The sequence below is a fragment of the Leopardus geoffroyi genome, chromosome B4, assembly GCF_018350155.1.
Source record: "Leopardus geoffroyi isolate Oge1 chromosome B4, O.geoffroyi_Oge1_pat1.0, whole genome shotgun sequence".
NCBI lineage: Eukaryota > Metazoa > Chordata > Mammalia > Carnivora > Felidae > Leopardus > Leopardus geoffroyi.
In genome coordinates this window covers 71,431,747-71,448,797 of record NC_059341.1, presented here as the reverse complement: position 1 = coordinate 71,448,797, position 17,051 = coordinate 71,431,747, and positions in this window count along the sequence as shown.

The window sequence follows — 17,051 nt, the reverse complement described above, 5'->3', positions numbered from 1 at the left end:
CTAAAGGAATTGGTACAAATTTCTCATGTGAAGTCCCAAGACTATTTTCTAACAGAGAATTTCATAGCCTAAGCTTTGCATTCAAAGAACATTGTAGTTGTTGCATGCTAGACTATCTCCATGGGTAATTCTGAGAAAGAAGAATAGACCTGTTTCAAGGTCTTTGGTGCTCCTAGCTTAGGTTAGAATCTGAAGGCATACTGGTTAGAATCCATACTCTTATGTACAGTAATGCTCACCCTTGGCTACTGAGGCAGAAAATGGGCCACAGGACAAAAAGATGCCCATTAGCTCTATTTTAAAATTTCTATAGCCCTTCTAAAGAGCAGCCTCTGAATTTTGCATGGAATTTGTTCCAAGGATTTTTAGAATTTCAGAGGTGGCAATAATCTCAGATTTCACCAAACATTTTAGGAGGACTGCTCACATAATACCAGTTGTAATTTTACTATTGGATGATTAATAAAAATGCAAAGTAACTAAATGCTTTTCTGAATTTTATAAGCCTTTTCTTTAAGTGTATTTATTTTGAGAGAGAGAGAGAGAGACTGTGTGAGCAGGGGAGGCACAGAGAGAGAAGGAGAGAGAATCCCAAGCAGGCTCCATGCTCAGCTCTGGAGCCCAACACGGGACGCTATCCCATGACTGTGAGATCATGACCATGAGATCATGACCTGAGCGGAGATCAAGAATCGGACGCTTAACCAACTGAGTCACACAGGCATCCCTGAATTTAATAAGCCATTTAAATGAACTTATATTTTACTAACAGCAATAGTATCTGCACACATTTGAAGACATTATATTTATATTTGCAGATTATATCTGCACACATTTGAAGACATATATTACATGTATTTGTGCAATAACAATATTTATTCAATTATACATTTGATTTATCTGATCCTTTTTAGCAACTTCATGGCACTGAAGGATTTTTGACCTATAGGTTAGAAACTGATTTGGTCCAACTTCCTCATTTTACAAGTGAGGGAACAATTGGTTAGCAATAGGTCATTTACATGAATTGCTCAAGGTTACATACACAGAGTTCTGCCAGTACCAGAGAGCCTAGGTCTCCTGACCTTTAGGCCAATTAATACAATCCCAAAATAACCAAAAGCATTAGATCTGTTAACACAAAATTAAATGATAATCCTCATGCTAAATGGTGTGATGTGTCTATCAATGCCATGCTTCAGAAGGTACTCTCAGACTTTGAACTTTCTGGAATTTTGGCATATCATATTAGGCCTTACATTGCTGCTGAAAGTAAAAAATCATTTTCCTGGTGGTCATTATTTGAAGCAAACAATATGGAGAGTTTAAGCTCTATGTGTGCTAGGTTCTCTTTGCTTACCTGCACACCCAAGCACCTGGTACCATGGTTCAGTTTCTTTCACATTAGTGTTTCTCTTTGAGAGCTGGAAAGATGGAAGAAGGAAAATAAAAGCCAGGAAAGTGTGGCATGCAGGAAGAGGAACTCAGGAAGGGTCAGAAGGGTAGACATTTGCGATGCTGAACCTGTGTGTGGATGGCTCTGTTCCACTGATCCAGCTGAAAGAGTATATTTGAAGTGGCATAATAATTAGGCTCAAAAATTTACCCTCGGTGTGCCCTTCAAAGAAAAATTTTGGGTTGAACCTTGGGGCAATATATTTCAATGATTTTTAGACTTCTATAGGATACAGATGCAGTTGAGAAATCTCAAGAGAGCTAGTTTTCTTCCCTTTGAGAGCTAATACCACATATTTTCTGATTAATCAGACTGTTGGTGAAAGCAACCTCCTTTAAATTTCATGTCAGTTACTTATTCTTTATGATTAAGTGATTACTTTCAGAACTACAGAATTAGGCCTTTTTTGTGAACTTACATATTTCTTAAAACTATTATAAGATACAGTATCTGTAGACAGAAATTTTAAGTTATCATACATAAGATTCCAGTTTGGCATGTTGCTTGTTTCAATAATAAAAACCAGCAGAAAGACAATCACATTGTAGAATTAAAATGTTGATAGTTGTCACCTTTTTCATTAAATATAGCAAATATTTTTCTTTCCTTGATTTGTGGATGAGTCTTACAATTAATATGAGTTTGATTCAGATGAAATAAAAGTTTGGATGCTATTCGTTTAGAACAAAGTTAACATACAATCTTATATACAACAGACACTCTGTATTGTCCATCAAAAAGACCTTAAATATTTTTAAGGGAGATGGATTTAAACAAACAGCCATTTGCTGACACTTAAGATAAGCCCTTTAGAAGTATATGAGAGAGTGTAATGTTAGGTTCTGGCACGAAGCCAGAATGTTTTATTTTCTTACCAACATTTTATTTTCCTGAACTCTAAAAGAAGTGACAGGTTATTTTGTCTGTAATGGTGGTTATTTTCAACTTCAAAAACCTTTCTGTGATCTTAAAACCTTATAATTTGTTCACAGTTACAAGTTAATACAGGCACTAAGCAGCATCTGTATGTAATTTTAGCAGAGAGATAGAGTGGGAACTTTTAGTCCTTCCAAACTTATTTTATTAGACATGCATTGTCTAGAATAAGTCTGCCGCAAGTGTGGTATCCACCAAGTTAGCTTAACTACAGTCTGTTGTTGAAAGGGGAGACATTTATGCATCTTTTGGGGTCTTAGTGGCATCTCACATCAGTCTTGTTCTCTGTTGTAAGGAAAACTGGCAAGGAAGAGAGGAAGGAAGGAGATACTTGTACAAAATCTCTGTGTGTCAGGCTCTGTACTGCTTTCTCATGTTATATCATTTGACTTTGAAGAAAACCTCACCTTTAGATTTCTACAAAGAAGATACTCTAATAGTTATTCCTTTGCTGGGTGTTGCCATAATATTCCCCTTCCTTGGCAGTGACTGGCCCACTTCAGCTTTTTTTCCTTTCACGCTCTCTTTCAGGAATTTCCCGGCAGCATGACTGGAGCTTTCGAGAGATGTGGCATTTGATACAAACCAGTCTGAGGAGAGTAAAAATAAGTATGTGGGCAGGGCTTTTCCTCAGAACTCTTCACATCACACAGAGACTAGTACTGCCTTCGTGTAAGAAATAAATCCGATGGATATGTACTTTTGAAATGAGTGGTAGAAAATAAAAAAAGAAGGGGGGGGCATTCCTTGAAAAAAGAGTTAATTCAACTTTTTGCTGATCTCTTAATGATTAAAAACATGTATGGAGTTAGGAGGTATTAGACTTTGTAATGAAGAGGGATGCCTCATTTCACCTACCACTCATTTCAAAAGTTGGAGAGGGGCGCCTGGGTGGCTCAGTCGGTTAAGCGCCTGACTGACTCTTGATCTCTGCTCAGGTCATGATCTCACGGTTCTGGGTTTGAGCCCGCATCCGGGCTCTGCCCTGGTAGTGCAGAGCCTCCTTCGGATTCTCTCTCTCTGCTCCTCCCACCTCTCTCAAAATAAATAAATAAACTTAAAAAAAAAAGTTGGAGAGAGTCTATCATTTATGTGATATTAGCATAACTGTAGGCAATGTCAACATAAAGATTATAAGGTGGAGACAAATAATGGGAATTTTACACATTTCCAAAACTGTCTGGCTTATTATATCCAGTCTTTATATTTGCAATTGTGCCTAACTGTGGAAAAAAGTGATAAAAGCAAGTCTCACCTGGTACATTATTACACAAATGGATTAGGTACAACTTTAGATGCACTATCTTCTTTGTAGAAATCTACAGGTGTGTCTATCACTGAAAAACAAAACCAGGGACTCTGCTTGTTATTTTCCATGCAAGGTTCTTGCCGACTGGCAACAGGGACAGAGACTGGGGTGCTTTGTGGTGGCAGCAGAAGGCTGGCAGTGAAAAATATAATAATGCCTCTGTTATCTGTTTCCAATTCTTGCAGCATAGAGCTGGAATCCAGAAAATTTGCCGCCTTGAATAATTCAACTTTCAAATCTGTTGGTGTTTCATGACAGTTTTGATTTGCTTTTCTTTAACATTCTATACTTTGCTTAGTTTTCAACCATGAGTTTCCCCCCACCCCTGCTTTAAATTCTTTGATTTTAAGAATCAGTGTGGTGATCTCCTTTAGAAATATTAAACAAGACCATCTAGTCAGAAACAGGATACACCAAGAAATGTAGATGAGAAAAATGAAGAACAACTTCTAACACAAGGAGAAGTCAGCCTGAATTTTACAGAGCTTTATAATTTGATAATGACTCTCTTATCCCATTTTAATGTTCTAGGGAGAGTTTTAGAGCTTACTTCTTGCCCAGAACCTCCTTTGTAGATAACAAGCTTGGCATGCTTTAAATATTTATGGGGGACTCCGGAGTGTTGCAGAAAACAATACAGCTCCTAGCATGGGGACGATGAAGCTAGAGTCTTCATTAGGGTCACACATGGTGACAGCGTTGAAATAAACAGCCTAAAAAAGGCACGACTGGTGGATGATAAAGGCAAGCTAAAGGACGATAGACATTGTCATTTGTTTTCCCATTATGTGTTCTATTAGGTGTGTTTGTGTTTTCTTCCAATTTACGAAAATAATTTTTGTTTAAACAGCATGAAAATGTTAATGAAGAAAATTTTTAAATGTAAATTTTTAAATGAAAAATGTAATTACTACCTTCTTTATAAAACTTTTATTTTTTTCTCTGCTCCTCTCTGTCAATCTCTCTCTTTCACACACACCCCCACACGCATGCACACACACGTACACACGCCCCTCAGCTTATCTTTGCTCGCCTTCATTCTGTCCTTCAAACTGGCTTTCTTCATGTGAGAGTGAACATGGCTGGTAGCAGCAGCTATAACATTGTAAACATGATAGCTTCATGACTCTGAGGAAAGACAGGCTCTCTCTCTCTCTCTCTCTCTCTCTCTCTCTCTCTCTCCCTGCTTCTGTATATAACACTTCTATGCAATAATGCTGATTAACCAGTTTTGAGTCTTGTGCCAATCCTTTACACAATCCCTGTTGCTAAAACAATGGGACCTTTGAATGGTGAGCCTGGTTCACGTGCCTGGGACTGGCAGCCTCACTGATGTCAAAAAGTTTAAGCAGGGGAGGCCAGTTTCACAAAAGAAGACGTTGCATTTACTAGAGGAAGGGAGAAGAGGCATGTTTAGCTGAGGAAGACATAGATGTCTATTGTATGAAAAAATTTGAAAAAATAATTAGGAATATAGTGAGAATTGCCAGACATGCCAGATCAGTTCCAAGAACTGATAATGAGATCTACTACAGACGACAGTGTGTTCATTATTTATTCAATAGACATTTATTAAGTGTCTATAGCCCTCGACATGCAATTCCTTCTGGGCTGGGATATAGGGTGGTAAGTAGCCGCAACTAAAATCTGAACCCCTTTCCCTGGTGGAGTGACTTACATGTGCTTCTTGTGACTTTTAGAGTATTCTCCTGCAGCTGCAAGAGCTTGTTTCTATAGTTCCTAATTAACTCTGTGATTCATCCAAGGCCACTGCTCAGCTGACACTTCATAACATCACAGTCACGGCTGCCCTGTTGATTTCACTTCCTCTGTGCCTGAGCACACGCCGACCCCACACACTTCATTGTTTGGCCTCTCACCTCACTTCTGAGCTGCAGGTGGACCCGAAACAGTCTTTTTCTGCTGCGTCTTCTTCTTCCATCAGACAACTTTCTTAGGCAGGACTGAGGTAGACAACTCTGTTAGGCTGGAATCTGGCTTCCTTCAACGGCCTTTGTTTGGTCCACCAGAACTCATGCATCCAAGTCCTGCCAAATTCTGGAAATGCAAGCTGGTCACCTCCATGACTGCCCTCTTTTTTCTATTCACTTAGCAGACAAAGGCAACTGCAGCCTTGCACTGCTTCCGGGCTGCTCCAGGCAAGACTCAGATTGGTAGATTCTGCATTCCAAACTCTAGGAATTCCTTAGCTTCGCCCCGGGACTCTCATCCTTCTTGTATTAGGCTCGGATGTGCCAAGGAGTTTATGCAGCTTATGAAGCATCTAGTTGGGGAATGAGATGCCAGTAGACTTTCTCTATGAAAATGCCTCCCCACCAATCTGTCTAAAGATTTCTCTTTGCCCTCTATCACTAAAGATTCATCCTACAAACGCCCCTAGGAGGAACATCTAAGAAATCTCTATTCTTATCTTCCATAGACTGGTAGGGGTGATGGCTTCTGGAACAGTTGGAAAACCTATCAGTAAGTCCTGTGATGATGTATCCTTTAAACTAGACATGGCACTTTTTTTGAAACATTTTTTTTTAACATTTTAAAAAATATTTACTTTTGAGAGAGAGACAGAGAATGGAAGCAGAGGAGGGGCAGAAAGAGAGAGGAAGACACAGAATCTGAAGCAGGCTCCAGGCTCTGAGCTGTCAGCACAGAGACCAATGTGGGGCTTGAACTCATGGACCCTGAGCCAAAGTCAGATGCTTAATCAACTGAGCCACCTAGGCGCCCCCTTTTTTTTAACATTAAATAATGTTTATTTGTTTTTGAGAGAGCGCAAGTGGGGAAGGGGGCAGAGGGGGCAGAGGATCTGAAGCTGGCTCTACACTGACAGCAGTGAGCCCTATGTGGGACTCAAACTCACAAACTGCAAGATTATGACCTGAGCTGAAGTCAGATGTTCAATCTACTGAGCCACGCAGGTGCCCTGATGCAGCACTTTTTATCCATTGACTTAGGATCTGGGGCCTCAGCTGAAAAACAAAAACAAAGACAAACTGGAGAAGTCTGATTCAACATTCTTTCATATTTGTAAATGTGAATATACATGAAAAGGTTCTCAGTAAGAGTGTGGGCTGTGGAGCCAGAGAGCCAAGATCCGAATACAGAGTCTGTCACTCCTACTGTATCACAGGAACTTTCTGTATTTCAAGTTCCCCAACTGGAAGATGCAGATGATAGCTGAACCCATTTTCTGTGATACAATTCTGTGGGCCTTAAATGAATTAATAAATTTGGAGGGATTAGGCTATTGATTTATCATAATAATATTTTAGCTACTATTCTTTTTTTCTATTTTGAGTACCCTCCCAAAGGCTTCATAGAGTGGCGTTTGCTTCTTGATCCTCTCACATTACAGTGTTGGGGGAATCGTGAGGGGCATTAAGACAAAATTTCTCTCAAATATTTGAATTAGCAATATACTCTCTATGGAAGTAAAGAATTCAGATAGATTCATTTCAGTTTGGCCAGAAGCATTAAGATGGAAAATGGATCCAGTCACTTAACTAAGGGTGAATTTCATTCACTAAGTCAGTGGATTGGAGTTGGGTGAAGTTTCCAATACTAGCAATTTAATGTATTAGGGCTTATGGTTTTCAAGAATGGATAAGAGATTGTTGGACTGGGGATGAAGACATCTGAATTCAATTTATGGTTTGACAATTAGTAAAGTATAGGAATACTCACCTTATTCCCTGGGCCTTGGTTTCTACATTTGACAAATGAAGGAGTTGCACTGGATGGGCAGACAGCATGCAAAAGAGTATGGATCTGGTGACAGAGAGAACTGCATCTATATTGGCTCTGCCATTTACCCAATCTATAATCACAAGCAAGTTATTCCATCTATTTAAGAATCATTCTCTTATGTGCAAAAAGGGGATGTCAGTAGTACCTGCCTCTAAGGGTTGTTATGAGGATTAGAAAATTCATCTAAGTGCTGAATCCAGAACATGGCACATAATAAGCATCCTAGAAGGTTATTTTTGATAATAAATAACTACTATCGTTTCTTGTGTTTTAAAAAATGTTTATTTATTTTGAGAGAGAGGGAGAGAGAGCATGCACGTGTGCAAGCAAGGAAGGGGCAGAGAGAGAGGGAGAGAGAGAATCCCAAGCAGGCTCTGCACCGTCAGAGCAGAGACAGACTTGGGGCTTGATCTCAGGAACTGGGAGATCATGATCTGAGCCGAGATCAAGAGTTGGATGCTTACCCAACTGAGCCACTCAGGCGCCCCTTATCATTTATTTTATGATGAAGACCATCGACCACCAATTAAGACTGTGAAATTTGTATTTGTTACTCACCACATTTCCTGAGTTCAGTCCTCTGTCATCTGGCTACTACCAGAGATCATTGTAGTTAATGTGTCAAGTAAGCAACTACTTACTTTTAGTAGGTGTACTTAGGTCTCTTTTAAATACACATTCCTGTGAAAAAGTAACAAATTCAAAGTACATACATGTCTTTCCACATGCAATTTGCCAGTAAGTAATCTATCTTCCTTTTACATTATACTTAGACTTTACACTGATTTCTTTTGGTCCTGAAGACAAGTGGGCAGTGTTTTATTTTCACAGTGGATGAAGAAATCCATCCATTTAGCATTGATTTCAATACGTATTTGTGAAAATGTATTAAGTTTGATATATGCTTGGCCCTGTTAGGTCCTTGGGACACCATGTAAAAAGACATGATCACTGCCCCCAGTAGGCTTACAGTGTCATTACCTAGAAATATGAGAAATCTTGGGTCCCGTTGGAAGTTTCAGTATTCATGTATTTGAATTGATCCTAAAGGCCGGCAAAAGTTATGAAATCTCCATTAAGTGACACAATCTCAGGAATCCCTAGGCCATTTTATTTTTCTCAATATCTTTTCTATTGGGTGGCAGGGTTCTGCTGAAGAAAATGGCCGAAACAGGAGTTTAGTACCACTTCAGCCTTCTCTGACCTTAGGTGGAGACTCAATACTTCCAGGCCATCCTTTAACATTCCCCTCCACATCTCCCTCTGTGACCTCATCAGGATCAAAGGACGTTTCAAGCCTTCTCAACTTACCCCAAAACTCTTACCCCCTCTCCTGCCCTTCCTTTTTTGAAGATAACTTAGTTACCAGCATCCCAGGGAAAATAGTCTGAAAGTGGGATTCCCTCAACTTCCTGCCAGCACAGTGAAATATTCATTTGATTATAAGCCACCCTTTTATCAGCTGGATATCTCTTTCTTCCCAAGACCGATCCACCCACCACTTCCCAGGATCCCATCCTTGCTCCTTTTTGTCCTCTCAATCTTAACTGCCAGCTCTCTACTGGCTTCATCCCATGAGGTTTTTTGTTTTGTTTTGTTTTAAGTTTATTTTGAGAGAGAGAGTGAGCATGAGTGGGGGAGGGGCAGAGAGAGGGAGAATCCCAAGCAAGGTCTGCACTGTCAGCTCAGAGCTCAACACGAGTTCTAGCCCATGAACCATGAGATCATGACCTGAGCTGAACTAAGAGTCAGACTCTTAACCAACTGAGCCATCCAGGTACCCCCATCTCATCAGGTTTTAAACACACTAAAGACACTTTTGCCCTTAAAACGTTTAGAAAATTACAAGCCCTTCTTCAATCACATCTCTTTCAGAGACCACTCTTCATAATGAAGTGACTTGAAAGCATGTCTGAGCTCACTACCTGCACCTCGTCAGCCTCTGTTCCACTTTTGTTTGACTCCAGTTTCACACCAACAGCTCCATCAAGGACATCAATGATTTCCTCTTTTCTTTTTGTGAAATCCAGTAGATACTTATCACTTCTCATTTTATTTGACCTTCCCCCTTCTTAGTTGACTACACCTGTTCTTCTGGAAACTTTGGCTCTTAAATAATCGAATGTTGACTCATATTTCAACTTTCCATCCTGATTCTTTAAGACAGTATCTTAAAATGAACCACCCTAAAGCTCGTTTCCAATCCCAGTTGTAATAAACTAATCCTATAGAAGTGGGATTTAAATAAGTTCACATGTAGGGCTTTGTAATAATGATTGCAGAATCATGACTACCAATTCTCACTGATTGGTCATAGATGTGGTTTCCATGATGATTTCACACATAGCTCAGGCTCCCCACCCTGCTTCTCCTACCATCCCTGTAGCTTACCTTAAATGAGACAAAGAGCTAATAAGAATTATTAATAAATATTTCAGTGCTGTAAGTTATGATACAGATCCTGGAAAACTATTGTCAACTATAAATAATTAGCCTACGATTTCTTATTTTATATGTATTCAAGGAAATGAGGATCTAGGTATTTTCAAACTTTCAAGTCCATATGGCAAGAGCTCAATGTGCTTGTTAGAATTTGTTTCCTTCATCCCTTGGAATGGAGAAAGGATGATGTTAAGAGATGATAATATATTGTTTGCATTTCAGCAATGTTTCTAATTTGGATACTCAACAACTTTTGGGTATTCTCAGCATTTTCTCATAGGGAAGAGAAACTTAGAATATCACTCATGTGTATTTCTCTAAAACTATGTGAGTGAAGAAAGATTGTGTAAGGCATTCCTTAGGCAGATATATTTTCAAAGTAATTCCTGAAAGTTTGCTTAATTAGCTATGCCAGGCTGATATGAAGTTTTATCTTTTAATCATATGCATTGAATAATTTTGGTCAAGCAAATTATGTGATAGATAGATATGTAGATAATAGATTATGCTTATAGTTCCAAAAGTAAGAATATGTAATATTAATTCAATAAAACTACATTTTGTTTTTATTATGCTTATGTGACAGGGCTCATTGCTTTTTCTTAAAACAGATTGAAATTTTCTTTTAGAATTTCTCTTGTAAGGATTAGCAAAAATTTTTAAGATCCTCAATGGAGGTCTTGAGGTATCTTAAGTTTTGAATATATTCACTATTCAATTGGGAGCAAGTATGCAAATTGGGCAACGAGTTAAGAACTACGTGGCAATAAAATAGGTAAAGTAATTTGTTTATATGGCTTATAATTGGGCTCTGAAATGTACACTTTTCCAACCATTTTTCTATACTTTTAAATAAAATTAGGAAAAAATAAACAATTGAAAAACCACATAGAATTATACTTATTTTATAAAGTGTATGTCTTACTTTAGTTTTCTGTAAAAAGTACACACTTTGACATGAAATATATTTTTGTCTCAGTTTGCTTGTGTGCATATATGAAGTAACGAAGACCTTGTGTTTCTGTTAAGAGTTCATCCAATTTTTATCACCTTAATAATAAAGGAATTCTTTCTATATTTGTGTGCAGGGTAAAAAGATGAAACTAAGGTAGTGAGTGCACATAAATTTTGTTTCTAAGGAACATCTCAAATGCAATGTATAATTTTCTCTCTACCCTGTTTATGGAACTTGGTTGACTATGTGTAATTCATCTGCACTTCACTGACGTCCTTTGGATGCTAAAATATTTATTTCAGCTTTTGACTCCCATCCTATCTTGTTTCATTAAGGAATGAGGAATTTCTCAAGTTCCTATATAATATCCCAAAGTGCAACATCCATTTTTGCTACGTTCCCTCTACAATGAAGTTCCAATATTCATATTGACCTTCTTCAGCCCACTACCTCTTCCATTATCTGGTGAATCTTGGGTATCTTAAACCAAGATTAAAAATTATAAATTACAAAATTTCAAATTATAAATTATAAAATTACAAGAGCACCTGACTGGCTCAGTTGAGCATGTGACTAGATCTCAGGGTTGTGAGTTCAAGCCCCGTGTTGGGCATGAAGCCTACTTAAAAGACAGAACAAACAAAGAAAAAACCTAAATTATAAAATTACAAACAAATAAAATGTTAGGCTTTTAAATGATTACTGAAGTTATCCAGTTCAGTCTTTGCAGTTCATGGGTAAGAAAACACATTGAGACCTCAAGACGAAGAGATTTGACATAGTTGTTCTTTGATGTGGCAATGTCCTTGAGCATCATTCCAACCGGTTTGTAGTCTTAGAAAATAAATGGTTATGTTTTTTGAAAAATGTGGTAATATATATTGAAATGAAAAGTCCTAGATGAATTTTTGCTTGGTGTCATATTCTCCTGAGTGCTCACATTTACTTGGCTCTTTGCAAACACCACTAGTCTTATATTTAAACCATTCAATCATCATGATGTTAGTTTGATGGATTTCCAGGCACCTCCCCAGCTAGAACAAGGATGTATTATTAGCTCCTCCCATTGCTTCTAGAATTTTGTAATTCAAGCTGGACGTTGGAGAGAGCAATTCTTTCTTCTTTTGCCCTTGGAATGGTGCCATTCTTTCCTTCATTGGCTTGCCAAAGGCTCCTTGCCTTATTTTCACCTCATATTGGTAGTATTCCACTTTATTTGGCAGTCAATCATGTCACTGGAGTAAATTCAAGACGGGATCCTCTGATCTGCCATTTTTCTTCCTGGCAAAAAATTCTACTGGTCAAATGCCACAGTGTCTATATTCAATTTAACACCTCCTTAAAAGAAAGTGTTTTTCCCCCTAAATATAGTATATATTTGCTTTAGTGTAGAATTAAAAAAAGTTAGTGGTAATAATTCTTTTGACCTTCTTTTTATCCCTAATAGATTTCTAGAATTTTGTCTCATTAATAAAATGAAATGAAAAATATATTAGTTATTACTTTGTCTAGAAAGAAGCATTTTATTAATATGGATTTTAGACCATAAACTATCAAGAATTTGTTTTCGAGTATTTGACCAAAAGACCAATTTTCATAATCAAGACACATCAGTTTATTCCAATATAAATATCTTTTAAACAGATAGAATTGTGTCAGTGTTTAGAAAAACATATTTTTAAAAAAATTTTTTTTTTTCAACGTTTATTTATTTTTGGGCCAGAGAGAGACAGAGCATGAACGGGGGAGGGGCAGAGAGAGAGGGAGACACAGAATCAGAAACAGGCTCCAGGCTCTGAGCCATCAGCCCAGAGCCCGACGCGGGGCTCGAACTCACGGACCGTGAGATCGTGACCTGGCTGAAGTCGGACACTTAACCGACTGCGCCACCCAGGCGCCCCAAAACATATTTTTTTAAAGCAGTTGACTCCTCCAATTATATTTCATTTTCATGGAATATTAACATTAATCTGAATAGAAAGTTAATTCTATTCAGAAAGAACGTGACAGAAAAATACTTCTATCAGGAAATCCTGTAATATTTATAACAACCAACAGGTTATGGCCTTAACAGGCAGTAGATTATAAGAGGTCAAAAAGTTGCAAATAAGATGTAAAATGATGATTGAATTAATCAGAATTCTACATTCTCCTGGGTAAACTTAGCACTACATAGTTTAAAAGAAGACCAAATAATTATTCATGAATCTCTTAAAATCAAAACAAATATATTAAATTTCTTTCCTTCCTTCCTCCCTCCCTCCCTCTTCTAACTTATGAGCTAAATACCATAGTTAGCAATGTATCTTAATTAACTACAAATATGTTCTTTGGAGGAAAATATATAACGCTTTATTTCCTTTCTTATTTTTATTTATTTTTTTTTAATTTAATGTTTATTTATTTTTGAGAGAGAGAGAGAGACAGAGACAGAGACAGAGCACGAGTGGGGGAGGAGCAGAGAGAGAGGGAGACACAGAATCTGAAGCAGGCTCCAGGCTCAGAGCTGTCAGCACAGAGCCCAACGCGGGGCTTGAACCCACGAACTGTGAGATTATGACCTGAGCTGAAGTCGGATGCCTACCCGACTAAGACAGCCAGGCGCCCCTCCTTTCTTATTTTAAAAAGAAAAATTGAATATGTGGTTAAGTGGCAGAAAATAGCCATGGGAGATATTTATTGTTGTCAGAATTTTCCTGGTATTTTTGGCTCATGAGATTCTAGTTATGGGTTCTGGTTATTGGATTAAATTGTGTCTGGAATTAAATATTTACTCCAAAATATTGTTCTAATATTTAATTATTTAAAGTTATTTCAGAGTTTTTCTACATATTAAATAGGCTTTTTTCATGGTAAATATTTTAATTAAAAATGTTTAATATAGCATTATACATACACATATACACAGAAAAATTATACATAGCATTATGATATGAAAATTCACATTATGAATGCAGATATATGAACTTTCACAAACCAAACCCACCTGTGCAGCTAGAACCCAGATCGAAAAACAGAATTTTACCAGCATCTTAGAAGTCCATTCATCTTTATTCCAGTCTTTGTTTTCTCCCCCCACCAGGGTTAGGCACTATCTTGACTTCTAATGACATTGGATAGTTTTGCCTGCTTTCATATATTGCATATATATTGAATTATGCGCTCTGTACTCTTTTTTGGGGGTAGGAGGGATCTGGGTCTTTCTATAAACAATATTTTTGTGAGATTTATTTGTGTTGTTGAATGTAGGTGTAAGATTGTACATTCGCATTCTGTTTAGAATTCCATTGTGTACATCTGGCACAATTCATTGATCTATTGTACTATTGATTGGCTTTTGGGTAGTTTCTAGTTTTTGACTATTACAAAAATAGTGCTTTTGTGAACATTCTTGTTCATCTCTCTTTACAAACTTATGGATGCATTAATTGTGGGGATATACTAAGGAGTTATACAGTATTTATATATTCTGCAGTTTCCAAAGTGATTGTAGCAATTTGTACCCCCATCAGCAGTGTCTGAGAGGTCCAGTTGTACCAAGTCCTTGTCACCATTTGATATTTTCTTTTAGTTTGTTTCTATCTTTAAATTTACTTATTTTTACCAGTATGTGATAGCATCTCATTGTGTTTTTTTGCATTTCCTTAATGACATGGAATGTTGAACACATTTCCTATGTTGATTATTTTGATATTCTCTTTTATCAAATGTATTTCTAAGTCTTTTCACTATTTTTCTGTTTGGTCATCTGTCTTTTTCTGATTTGATGGAGGTTTTTCCAATGTGTTCTGGATACAATTTTTTTTTCAGATAAATGTATTACAAATAATTTTCCCCATACTTTCCACTCTCTTAATTGTGCCTTGAAAAATTCTTGATTTTACCATAATTCCAAGATGATCCTTACCTATATATTTAGGAGCTAGTCCTTTGTCATGTATATGAATTGCAAATCATTTCTTCCACATTCTTTAGGCTTCTAATGCTACTATCTCTTGATGAACAGAAGTTCTTTAAAAAAATTTTTTTTAATGTTTATTTATTTTTTGAGACAGAGAGAGCATGAACGGGGGAGGGTCAGAGAGAGAGGGAGACACAGAATCTGAAACAGGCTCCAGGCTCTGAGCTGTCAGCACAGAGCCCGATGTGGACTCGAACTCACGGACTTGGACTGCGAGATCATGACCTGAGCCAAAGTCGGATGCTTAACCGACTGAGCCACGCAGGCGCCCCGAGGAGACATTCTTAATCTTATTACAATCCAGTTTATCATTTTTGGCTGACATGTATTCTTCTAATGAAAGTTAGAAGCTCAATTGCTTTATCCTTCACATTTAGATCTGCAATCCATCTGGAAGTGATTTTTAGTATGTTGTAAGATAGGAAATTACATTTTAATTATATTACTTAAGATATATGTGCTTGTTGTAGAGGAACATAGAGAATAGACATTAGTTATGATCTACCATCCAAGGATACCATCACAGCTACTATGGTGTATCTTTCCACATACAGCTTTTATTAGTTATTTTTTTAAAATGTTTTTTTATGTTTATTTATTTTGAGAGAGAGAGAGCACACACATGAGGGGGGTAGGAGCAAAGGAGGGAGACAGGATCTGAAGTAGGCTCCACACTGACAGCAGAGCCCAACACAGGACTTGAACTCATGAACCATGAGATCATGACCAGAGCCAAAGTGGGACGCTTAACCGACTGAGCCACCCAGGCACCCCTTATTATTATTTACTTTCATTACTTTATGGTACTGTTATAAAAGTTACTATTAATGTTTTATTCCTTTCAGTTATATAAACTGAGAATAAGATGTCTAGTTCTTTTTCTCAGAAATTTAGCCATGACAAAAAGCAAATCAAAAAAATTTGTCCCTAGATTAATATGAGTACCTTTTTAATTTTAAGCTTCACATATTACAGGCTAACTTCTCAAATGGGTTTTGAATCTTCCTTCTCTTGTGACAGATTTTCCCGCCAAAGTCAGTTAAACACATTGTCTTTAGTATAATTTGAAGGCCTATCGTGTGTTTTGTAACTCTTTCATTTCTATCAGTATCTTCATTAATTCCTTTATTCCGCTTTCTTTTAATTTTTATCAGTATTTGAGTTATTTGCTGAATTAATTTTTCATTTTTTCAAAGTGATCTTAAATTTTAAGGTTATAAATTTTGAGTCCTGTTCTATGTCTATCCCATATGTTCAGATATATAGTTTTTTATTATTGCTGATTTTCTAAACCAATTTTTCAATATATGTTTGTTTTCTATTTGACCCAAGTCTTCTAAAACTTCCTCTATAATAAACATTGATTTTTCTGCTTTTGTTATTTTTTAGCTTTATTAAACTGTGATTAAAGAATGTTGTCTGAACTACTTTTATCTTTTGGAATTGATGAATGTTACACAATTATACAAAAGGTATATTTTCTTTAAAATTTTTTTTCATGTTTATTTAATTTTGAGAGAGAGACAGAGCATTAGCGGGGGAGGGGCAGAGAGAGAGAGGGAGACACAGAATCCAAGCAGCAGGCTCCAGGCTCTGAGCTGTCAGTACAGGGCCCAATGTGGGGCTTAAACTCACAAACTGCAAGATCATGACCTGAGCTGAAGTCGGATGCTTAACTGACTGAGCCACCCAGGTGCCCCAAAAGGTATATTTTCAAGACAGAACTCTTTTATTAATTACGTTATTTAGGTCTTCTTATATTCTCTTATGTTCTTGCCCTTTTACTCTGTCATGAAATGATAGATGTGAATTAAAAACTCTTACTACTATACTGTTCTTTCCTCTATCTCCTTATAATATTCACAATTTGCTACATGAGGTGATTGCTATGCTGTGTAGTTATATATTTATACTGCGCTTATTTATAGCTTTGTTTTTTCATTTTACTCTAAATATTTGCATTCCAGGGGCGCCTGGGTGGCTCAGTTGGTTAAGCAGCCGACTTCAGCTCAGGTCACGATCTCGCGGTCCGTGAGTTCGAGCCCCGGTAGGGCTCTGTGCTGACCGCTCAGAGCCTGGAGCCTGTTTCAGATTCTGTGTCTCCCTCTCTCTCTGACCCTCCCCCGTTCATGCTTTGTCTCTCTCTGTCTCAAAAATAAATAAACGTTAAAAAATTAAAAAAAATAGATAAATATTTGCATTCTATTCCGTTTTTCAACATTTATGT